The 10605-nt window shown below is 42.1% G+C and overlaps 1 long non-coding RNA gene across 1 annotated transcript in view; it reads right to left on the bottom strand.

The window, feature by feature from the left end:
• The window catches only part of LOC138760179 (uncharacterized), a 30538-nt gene extending 20251 nt beyond the window's left edge, over window positions 1-10287 (bottom strand). The window contains exons 1-2 of the long non-coding RNA XR_011355488.1: window positions 10134-10287; window positions 3944-4059 (exon numbers count right to left, since the gene is read on the bottom strand). This is a non-coding gene — a long non-coding RNA (uncharacterized lncRNA). The remainder of the gene's footprint in view (window positions 1-3943; window positions 4060-10133) is intronic.
• Between the last annotated feature and the right edge of the window lie 318 nt (window positions 10288-10605).

Genomic DNA, 10605 nt, shown 5'->3' on the forward strand with positions numbered 1-10605 from the left:
TAATTGCCTAGCTTGCATAATCACGCAACACAGTGTATCTACTTGTGTATCTTCTGCCTTATTCACTGCCCTCTCCTTCTGGTTCCCATCCCCCTATCAAACTAGTTTAAACCCTCCCCAACAATCTTAGCAAATCTGCCCACTAGGATATTAGTTCCCCTCGTGTTGAGGTGTAGCCCGTCCTTTTTGTATAGGTCTTTTTAACATATGCAGATGTCAATGAGAGAATGCTTCCAACTGGCACATTGCAGGCTGCAGAAGTACATGCTGAAGGATCCACTGAGGCTTGGTGCAGCCAAGGGGAGGGCACTGTGGGGAAAGACCACAGTCTAGAGTCCTTCCATCAATGAGCATTGAGGGTTGGCAACTGAGGGGAAGCTCCTCAATTAAAACAGAGGGGAGTGACAACAAGGTGCCACAGTAGTGACGATGCTACTAAGTAGAAATGAATGTCACAGTGTACTATGATGGAAATACATAGATTCGAAACTAAGGGTTCAAAGGGACTTTGAACAGTTTTCCTATTGTAAATAATTTACTGTGAATAAAGTCTCGTTATGGTTTTAAACCACACCTCACCTGAGCAGCAAAGTCCCTGTAATCTTTTTGAAGTGTTGAATTTCCCCGTGTCTCTTTACAGTAAATTCTGTACATCCTCCACTGGTTTGTGAAATCAGCATCATTCATTTGGAGGACAAGTAGGGTGTGGATCTGAAGCTTGGGGTCCAGAGTTCGGGCCATCCGGCACCAGGGTTGGGGTCAGGAACATTGGAGGTCAGAATATCATAGATTTGTGCCTGGAGCTAGGTCCACAGTGCTTGCTCCATAAAATGGAATTTATAGATTATATTTTCATCAATTCGCGAAGAAAAACAGTTTCTTCAGATTGAAATGCTGCCTGATGCATTTCCAACAATGGAGTCATCTTCCTGCGTGCTCGCGCCAATGAAATCGAAAGGCTTTCCAAATCGGGGTCCACTTCTTTGGAACACGCACCTTCTTCCGGAGAACGGGTAATTCCAGCACCATTCTTCACTTGGTGAGTAATAGGTTTTTTTTCCAGCCCCCCACAGGTGATCTTGGGGATTTAGGCAATGAAGAAATTGAGCCTGGGGCTGTTTCAAGTTGTCTAGGCCCCAGATCTTCAGCACTTCGAAAATGTATCTTCTTTTGAACTTGAGGTTTAGTCTTTTTACCAATAGTGGCCATAATAATTCCTTAATACTTTAAACTAAAATTTAAAATGTTTAAACTTGAACACAAAGGGTTAAAAAAATGGGTATTTAAAAGGCTGGACAGAGGGGTCAAGATTGCACGTCTAGATTCTACGCCATTTTGCCACGCCCCCCATAGATTATATTTTTGATACCCTTTCAGTGCACAGGATTTGCTAGAATATTTTTCCCCATTGCAAAACATGTAAAAAAACGAAATACAAATGTTTAGGTAATAACAGGAGTAACATCCAGTAGACTAGAAAATATGGTCCTGCATTGCAAAGTCACAAAGGTGTCAGATTATTGAAGTTTTCCAATTTGTTTTCTAAGAAAAGCTTGCAAATGCATGTGGTGGAGCCCACTGAGGGAACTCCCCATTGTAGACAAGCGACTTCAGTTTATGATGCGATTTTACTAATCACAAAAAATGGAAGCAACATGGAATGTACCTTTCAAGTGCAACTGGAGAATATTGACCAAAGACCTTATCCAAATTTATTGGACCATTTCACAATTCCAATCCACTAGTTGACTTACAATTTCACTTAAACAATTTTATCTTATTTTGAAATATTACGTTCTACAAAAATAAACTCAAGCAAAATAGACCCAAACATCTCCCTCGAGACAAAATCTACAATGCATTTAAAATATCATAATCTGTGATCATTCTCTCAACTATGTGATAGATTGCACTGTTTTGGTTCAGCTCTAACATGTTTTAAGCCATTAGTCTTGTCTATTTATTCTGACAGTATTTTTTTCTTGGTGCAGCCGAGATAGGTAAACTGGTTGACCGTTTTGAGTTTTGTGTGCCCGATGGAGATGTGGGGGGGCTGGTAGTCATGGTGGGGAGCTGGCTGATGGAGGACCTCAGTTTTCTTCAGGCTGACTTCCAGGCCAAACATTTTGGCAGTTTCCGCAAAGCAGGACGTCAAGCGCTGAAGAGCTGGCTCTGAATGGGCAACTAAAGTGGCATCGTCTGCAAAGAGTAGTTCACGGACAAGTTTCTCTTGTGTCTTCGTGTGAGCTTGCAGGCGCCTCAGATTGAAGAGACTGCCATCCGTGCGGTACCGGATGTAAACAGCGTCTTCATTGTTGGGGTCTTTCATGGCTTGGTTCAGCATCATGCTGAAGATTGAAAAGAGGGTTGGTGCGAGAACACAGCCTTGCTTCACGCCATTGTTAATGGAGAAGGGTTCAGAGAGCTCATTGCTGTATCTGACCCGACCTTGTTGGTTTTCGTGCAATTGGATAATCATGTTGAGGAACTTTGGGGGACATCCGATGCGCTCTAGTATTTGCCAAAGCCCTTTCCTGCTCACGGTGTCGAAGGCTTTGGTTAGGTCAACAAAGGTGATGTAGAGTCCTTTGTTTTGTTCTCTGCATCAGATGCAAGGATCGACAATGAGATAGACAACAGACTCGCCAAGGCAAATAGCGCCTTTGGAAGACTACACAAAAGAGTCTGGAAAAACAACCAACTGAAAAACCTCACAAAGATAAGCGTATACAGAGCCGTTGTCATACCCACACTCCTGTTCGGCTCCGAATCATGGGTCCTCTACCGGCATCACCTACGGCTCCTAGAACGCTTCCACCAGCGTTGTCTCCGCTCCATCCTCAACATTCATTGGAGCGCTTTCATCCCTAACATCGAAGTACTCGAGATGGCAGAGGTCGACAGCATCGAGTCCACGCTGCTGAAGATCCAGCTGCGCTGGATGGGTCACGTCTCCAGAATGGAGGACCATCGCCTTCCCAAGTTCGTGTTATATGGCAAGCTCTCCACTGGCCACCGTGACAGAGGTGCACCAAAGAAAAGGTACAAGGACTGCCTAAAGAAATCTCTTGGTGCCTGCCACATTGACCACCGCCAGTGGGCTGATAACGCCTCAAACCGTGCATCTTGGCGCCTCACAGTTTGGCGGGCAGCAACCTCCTTTGAAGAAGACCGCAGAGCCCACCTCACTGACAAAAGGCAAAGGAGGAAAAACCCAACACCCAACCCCAACCAACCAATTTTCCCCTGCAGCCGCTGCAACCGTGTCTGCCTGTCCCGCATCGGACTTGTCAGCCACAAACGAGCCTGCAGCTGACGTGGACTTTTACTCCCTCCATAAATCTTCGTCCGCGAAGCCAAGCCAAAGAAGAAGAAGAAGAAAGATTTTTTTCTTGGACAAAATGAGGGAAAATAATTCAAAATAAGAATGAAACAAGCTGGAAAGAATAAATAAATTGGATTTAAAAAAAATATTTATTATGAACTTGAAATTGAAAGATCCAAAGAAAATGCTCCATTCTTACTCTGTATCGGTTAGCCATTGTACAAAAACAGAATCCTGTTGTTAATGGTTCCCTCGAAACAAATCCTGCCTCACATTCTAAGCATCTTCGTATTTTCTATAATTATGTTATTGAATGGTGTTCCAGAGGGAAGCAAGAAGTGAATTACCTTCATTGCTCCAGTATGGGTCATTTAAAGTTCACCACCTCCGCAAGTATCTGAGCTTGCAAGTCATCACGGGTGAAGTTAATCAGAATAGTCTTTTTATAACGAGAATTGGCCAGTTTGGTGTGTAAAATCAAAGGGAAACTGGGATGGGATGGACATTCTTTATCTCCCACTTAAACTGACCTTTAAAAATTACATTTCTGTGCTTGCATTTTATCCAAACATAAATTGCAGACACATTTATTAAAGATAGATTAAAATATAAAACTACCTTTAATGTGCCTTCCACGAACAGGGTCTTACACAGGATCAATCATCACTTCTTCTGTGTTTTCTATTAAAACAGCAACTCCCACACTAAGTGCTTGTTCTATAATATCCATGTACCTATTAAATGAATAACAAAATTGACAACCGAAGATTTCCGATAACTGCAGTGATCTTAACAATAAGTTAACTGTGCAAATTAACCAAATAGTGTTTGTTTATCTTTAAACAAAGCCTCAATAGAAAGAGATAGACTTTAGACAATGGACTATTTATCCACAGTTATTAAGCATTCATAATACTGTCAGAATTAGTAAGACAGGACATTTACGTGAAGCAAACGGGCCTTGAGGAGTATAAAGATTGCAGGAAAGAACTCAAGCTGGGCTTTAGGAAGGGCACAACAGGCCATGGAATGTCCTTGGTGAATTGGATTAAAGAGAATCCCAAGGTATTTCGTGCTTAGAGTCAGAAGAAGTGGGAGAAATACTAAATAAGTACTTTTTAAAATCATTATTCACCAAGAAGGACATGGAGGATGGTGAGAAAAGTGTGGAGAATGCAAATGTGTTGGGGCATTTTGAGTTCAAGAAAGAAATGGTGGAAAAGGTAGATAAGTCCACAGGACATGAAGCGATATATGTGGAAAATACACAAAAAATGCTGGTCTTGCAGCATCCATAGGAGGTAAAGATATATTTTTTAATCCAGGAATTAACTTTATTCACAATAAATTATTAACAAAGGAAAAGTGTTCAAAGTCCTTTCACATTCTTAGTGTCATATCCATATGTTTCCATCACTGTACGTCGTTACACCCTTCTCTACACCATTGCCACCACTGTGGTACCTGGTCGTTACTCCCCCCTCTATTATCTGAAGGACCCCCCCTTGGGCACAGCCACTTGATGTCCGGTGATGGGTGGATGCTGGACTGTGGTCCTCCGCACAGTGTCCTCATGTTGGCTGTGCCCCTCAGCACATGATCCTCCAGCCTGGAATGTGCCAGTGAGCAGCATTCCCTCACCAACATCTAGACGAGCTGGAAGTTCAAGGACTTAAAAAAAAATTCTAGAGTAGACTATTGACAATTTTTTTTACATAAAGAAAACTGTTCAATGTCTCTTCCCACCCTTAGTTTCATATCGATACATTTCCATCACTGTACCTTGTTACATTCATTTCAATTTACACCACTCCCATTGCTGTGGCTCCTTGTTATTACTCCTCCCCCTTCCATGCTCAGTGACAGAAGACCTCTGGACTTCCCCACAAAGCCCTCGTATTGGCTGAGCCTCAGTGCCAACCCTAAGCATGCACTCCTGCAGCTTGGAATGTGCTGAAAGACCAACTAGTTTTTGGCAGAGCAAAGTGCAAAAGGAAGCCTTCAGCATCCAAGGCCCTTCAGAAGTCCTTCTTGTCTTCAGCACCCTCTGGAATCCCGGTTCCGGTACAGACTATGTTGGTCCTTCGATCACAATTCAGCAGCCCACAGCTTATGTGAGTCCTTCGAATGCAAGTCGCCAACTGCCCTCAGCCTCATTCGCTGAGCCCCTGCTGGTCTGCTACCGTGGTCGTCTCATAGGCTTCTCTTTCTCCCCCTTTGCTGGTACCCTCCTCTCCAGAGTCGGCATCCCTTGAGGTACCCTGCCCAACAAAGGGCCACAATCTTGGCCATATACTCCGTGGTTGTATGACTTTAAAAATACACCGTTGGCTCTTTTAATGGGCCATTTAAAGCCTGTACTGAGGTGCCAGCATTCGGACCAAGTGGTGGGACTCTGTGGAGCAGCACTGTGCCTCGTTTCACTGCTCTCCTGTGTCCACACCAGAGACAGTGTTGCTGTTACAGCGAATCTGACAGTGCCACCATTTTATTTGACAAGGTCCCTTGTGCTAGAATGAATCAGAAGATGGATATAGTGAATTTGGACCTGGAATTAGCTTGCCCATAGAAGACAAAGAGAGTAGTAGTGGAAGTGGGCTATTTTGGCCATAACCAGTGATGTTCCTCAATGATCAGTGATGGGACCTGTTGTTGTAATATATATATGTATATTGTATGATTTGCATGAAAAAGTAGGTGGATGGGTCATTATTTTGCAAATGGCACAAAGATTGGTGCAGTTGTGGACTGTGTAGAGGGCTATCAAAGAATATTGATCAGTTACAGATATCAGCAGACAAATGGCAGATGGAGTTTAATCCAAGCAAGTTTCAGGTGTTGCATTTCGGAAGGTCAAATGTAAAAGGAATGTATGCAGTTAACAGTAAGACTCAAAAGCATCGATGTACAGATGGATCTGAGGATCCAGGTTTATACTAATTCAAAGTAGCATTGCAGGTAGATGGAGTGATAAAGAAGGCTTCTGTAGAAAACTTTGTTTAGGCCACACTGGAGGGCTGTGTGCAATTCTAGTCACCCACGGGAAGGATATGGAAACTTTGGATAGGGTGCAGAAGATATTTACTTTTAAATCCAGGAAGCATTTTGTTCTGAGCAATGGGAAGAGGTTGGAGTTAAATGAGTTGTTTTTATTTCTGGAGCATCAGAGGGAGACCTGATAGAAGTTTATGAAATTATGAGAGACACAAATAAGGTAGACAGTCAGAAAATCTTCCTGGGGGAAATATGTCACGAACTGGAAGGTGTGTGTTTGAAGTAGGTGTGGGGTGGGGGGGGGGAAGCGCAAGGGTGCAGTGCTAATTTTCTAGGTGCCAGTGCTCACCAAAAATGGCGACGAGTAGGTGACGAAGCCGCGCCATGAGGTGCCAGAGCTGTGCTCCGGTGAGCTCCAGCAGCACTGCACCCCTGGGGGAGGGGAGTTTAAAGGAGTCATGTGGTTCAAGTTGTGTCCCCCCCACCCCCACAGAGTTGTAGGTGCCTGGAACAGGGTGCTGGGGTAGTGATGTTAAGGGGCCTGGAAAGACATGCAAATATGGAAGGATTAGAGGGATTTCCATCATGTGCAAGCAACAATATTACATGCACAAATGTCTGCGGCAAATTTGAGGCGCAGGAGAACATCGAAGCCAGTGTTTACGTTGAGGTTTGAGGTATGCTACAGGGTTAATGGCTCCACCCTACATGAGCTCTAAGGAGCTATCATATTTCATCATTATCCACGGTTCCATTAAAATCCTCCCACACATCATCTGCCTCACCAGGCCGCCATCCTCAACATCCTCTTTCCTCCAAAATGTTGGCCAAATTCCTTCCCAATCCCCAAAAAAACATCTGCTCTGTTCCTCTCTGACACACCAGCTTCACTAATTTCTCCCCAATTCACTTCCAGCAAATGCCATGCTTTGCCATGCCTGAAGGTAGCAGAGGAAATGTCTGTTCTTCTACACGATATTTTAGATCTCTGCTGGTGGTGCATCAGAACCTCTCTTGTGAGTGTTTTGTTTCAGTGAAAGCAACCATCTACTATTCATCTGAAGAATTACTTCTCTTTTCTCCTGAAAGTATCCCATTAGCTTTTATAGGGACATATTTAAAAACCTTAGGGTTTCATTGGAGCACTTTTTGTCCAGAGAGATTTCCTACAGCTACCACACCATGATTTCTTTATTTTGCTACATCACTGAAATCCCTAAGATACCAAAAAAACCTGCAACAGATAAAATTTTCAACCTTTGAAATGGCAAAGTGCACATCACAGAAAGGTCTTCATGCTGTTTTCTTCCATCATATCTGAGAGGCGACCTGTAAACCCTTCAGCTCCAGGCAAAATTGATCTTTACCTTCCTACCAAAACACTTTCTTCCTTGAAAGCTAAAATCAACGTCAGTGCCATTATAAGGGCAGCAAAAGATGTTTCTGTGTGTGAAAGCATTACAAAACCAGTTCAATGCAAATAGAAATTCTTTTCTATGATTGTTGCTTTTAGAATCATAAAACTAGAATGTGACAGCACAGAAAACAAGCCATTCAACCCTTCTAGTCTGCGCCAACCATTATTCTGCTAGTCCCACTGACCTGCTCTCATTCCATAACCCTCCAGACCTCTCCCATCCATGTATCTATCCAATTTATTCTTAAAACTTAAGATCAAATCCTCATTCACCACACCAGATGGCAGCACATTCCAAACTCCCACCACTCTCTGAGTGAAGAAGTTCCTCCTCATGTTCCCCTAAATCTTTCCCCTTTCACCCTAAAGCCATGTCCTCTTGTATTTATCTCCCCTAATAAAAAGCCTACTCTCATCCACTCTGTCTATACCTCTTGTAAAACTTTATCAAATCTCCCTTCATTCTTCTTCACTGCAAGGAATAATATCCCAGTCTGTTTAATCTTTCCCTGTAACTCAGCTCCTGAAGACCTGGCAACATCTTAATAAATCTTCTCTGCACTCTTCTAAACTTGTTGATATTCTTCCTGTAATTGGGTGTCCAAAATTACACAAAATATTCCAAATTTGGCCTCACCAATATCTTAAACAGCTTCAACATAACATTCCAATGTCTATACTCAATACTTTGATTTATAAAGGCCAAGATGCCAAAAGCTTTTTTTACAACACTGTCCACTTGTGATGCCATCTTCAGGGAACAATGTATCTGTATTCCCAGATCTCTCTGCTTCTCTGCTCTCCTCAATGCCTATCATCTACCATGTATGTCCTACCTTGGTTTGCTCTTCAAAATGCAACATCTCACACTTGACTGCCTTAAACTCCATCTGCCAGTTGATCCAGAAGCCTCTGCAAGCTTTGAAAATCTTCCTCACTGTCCACAATGTCTCCTATCTTTGTGTCATCAGCAAACTTGCTGATCCAGTTTACCAGATTATCATCCAGATCATTGATATAGACAACAAACAACACCGATCCCTGAGGAACACCACTTGTCACAGGCCTCCCATCTGAGAAGCAATCATCCACTACCACTCTCTGTTTTCTCCCACACAGCCAATTTCTAATCCATTTTACAACCTCTCCATGGGTACCTAGTGTCTTAACCTTCTGAACTAACCTTCCATGTAGGAGGTTGTCAAAGGCCTTACTAAAGTCCTGTAGACAACATCCATCTACCTTCTTGGTAATTTTCTCAAAAAACTTTACAAGATTTATTTAACAATAGCTACCACATACAAAGCCATGGTGACTGTCTTTAATTAGCCCGTGGCTGTCCAAATACTTATATATCCTGTCTCTCAGAACTCCTTTTAATAATTTACTGACATCAGGCTCACTGGCCTATAATTTCCTGGTTTACTTTTGGAGCCTTTTTTAAACAACAGGACAACATGAGCTACCCTCCAACCTTTTGGCATATCACCTATGGCTAAGGACATTTTGAATATATCTCCCAGGGCCACTGTAATTTCTACACTAGTCTCCCTCAAAATCCGAGGGATTATCATATCTAGCCCAGGGGATTTGTCCACCTTTATTTGCTGTAAGGCAGCAAGCACCTCCTTCTTCTTAATCTCCATATGTTCCATGACACTTCTATTTGTTTCTCTTTCTTCCTTATACACTAGGCCAGTTTCCTGAGTAAATACTGATGTAAAAAAATCTCTTTAAGAGCTCCCCCATTTCGTGAGCCTCCACACATAGTTGACAACTCTGATCCTATGGGGACCAATTTTATTCCTTACTATCCTTTTACATTTAATATACGTGTAGAAACCCTTTGGAATTACCTTTACATTAAATGCCAAAATAACTTCATGTCTCCTTTTTGCCTTCCTGATTTTCTTACATTTTCTATACTCTACAAATACCTCATTTGTTCCTTGTTGCCTATACCTGTTACACACCTCTTTCTTCTTCTTAACCAGATCACCAATATCCCTTGAAACCCAAGGTTCCCTATTCCTGTTATCTTTGCTTTTAATCCTGGTAGGAACATGCAAACTCTGAACCCTCAAAATCTCGCTTTTGAAGGCCTTCCACTTACTGGACATATCCTTGCCAGTAAACAACTTATTCAAATCCACTCTTCCTAGATCCTTTCTCATTTCCACAAAATAGGCCTTTCTCCAATTTAGAACTTCAACTCGAGGACCAGACCTATCCTTATCCATAATTAACTTGAAACCAATGACATTATGATCATTCGATCCAAACTGTTCACCTACACACACTTCTGTCATCTGACCCACCTGGTACCTCTATATTCACTATTTTCAATTTTTTTTCTCTCCATCCACTCTGTTTGCACATTTAGTAGCTTCAGCTCACCATTTTTGACTCAAATTGATGACTTCCATATCGCTGCCGTATCTGTTCTTGACCCACTTTATTCCTCGGAGTTGGGGACCAATCAAGAATGGCCACTGTTCACAGTTTAAAAACAATGGTAACATTTCCAATGGACATTTTTATCACTTGGCGAAGCCTTTGTTGTTCCTGGCTGCAATTGTTATGTCATCCGATGGCCAAGCAATGATATTGAAATCTTCAGTCATTGGAACTGGAATCCTGGATGCCATTTAATATATTTTAATTGATGCTTGTTCAAATTTTTGCTAGGAGCTTAATTTACAACTGAATTTTATTTTTAGTTGTTAAATTTTTAAATTAGAAAAAGTAAAATAAGAATATTTTCATAGAGTATTTTCCACATTATCACGATTAACAGCTTCTTCTATGTAAATTTTCAATCTTCCCCGGCATGTGAACAATCTATTTAAAAAAAAATAACATCTTATCC

This window comes from Narcine bancroftii, chromosome 4 (genome assembly GCF_036971445.1).
Source record: "Narcine bancroftii isolate sNarBan1 chromosome 4, sNarBan1.hap1, whole genome shotgun sequence".
NCBI classification, from domain to species: Eukaryota; Metazoa; Chordata; class Chondrichthyes; order Torpediniformes; family Narcinidae; genus Narcine; species Narcine bancroftii.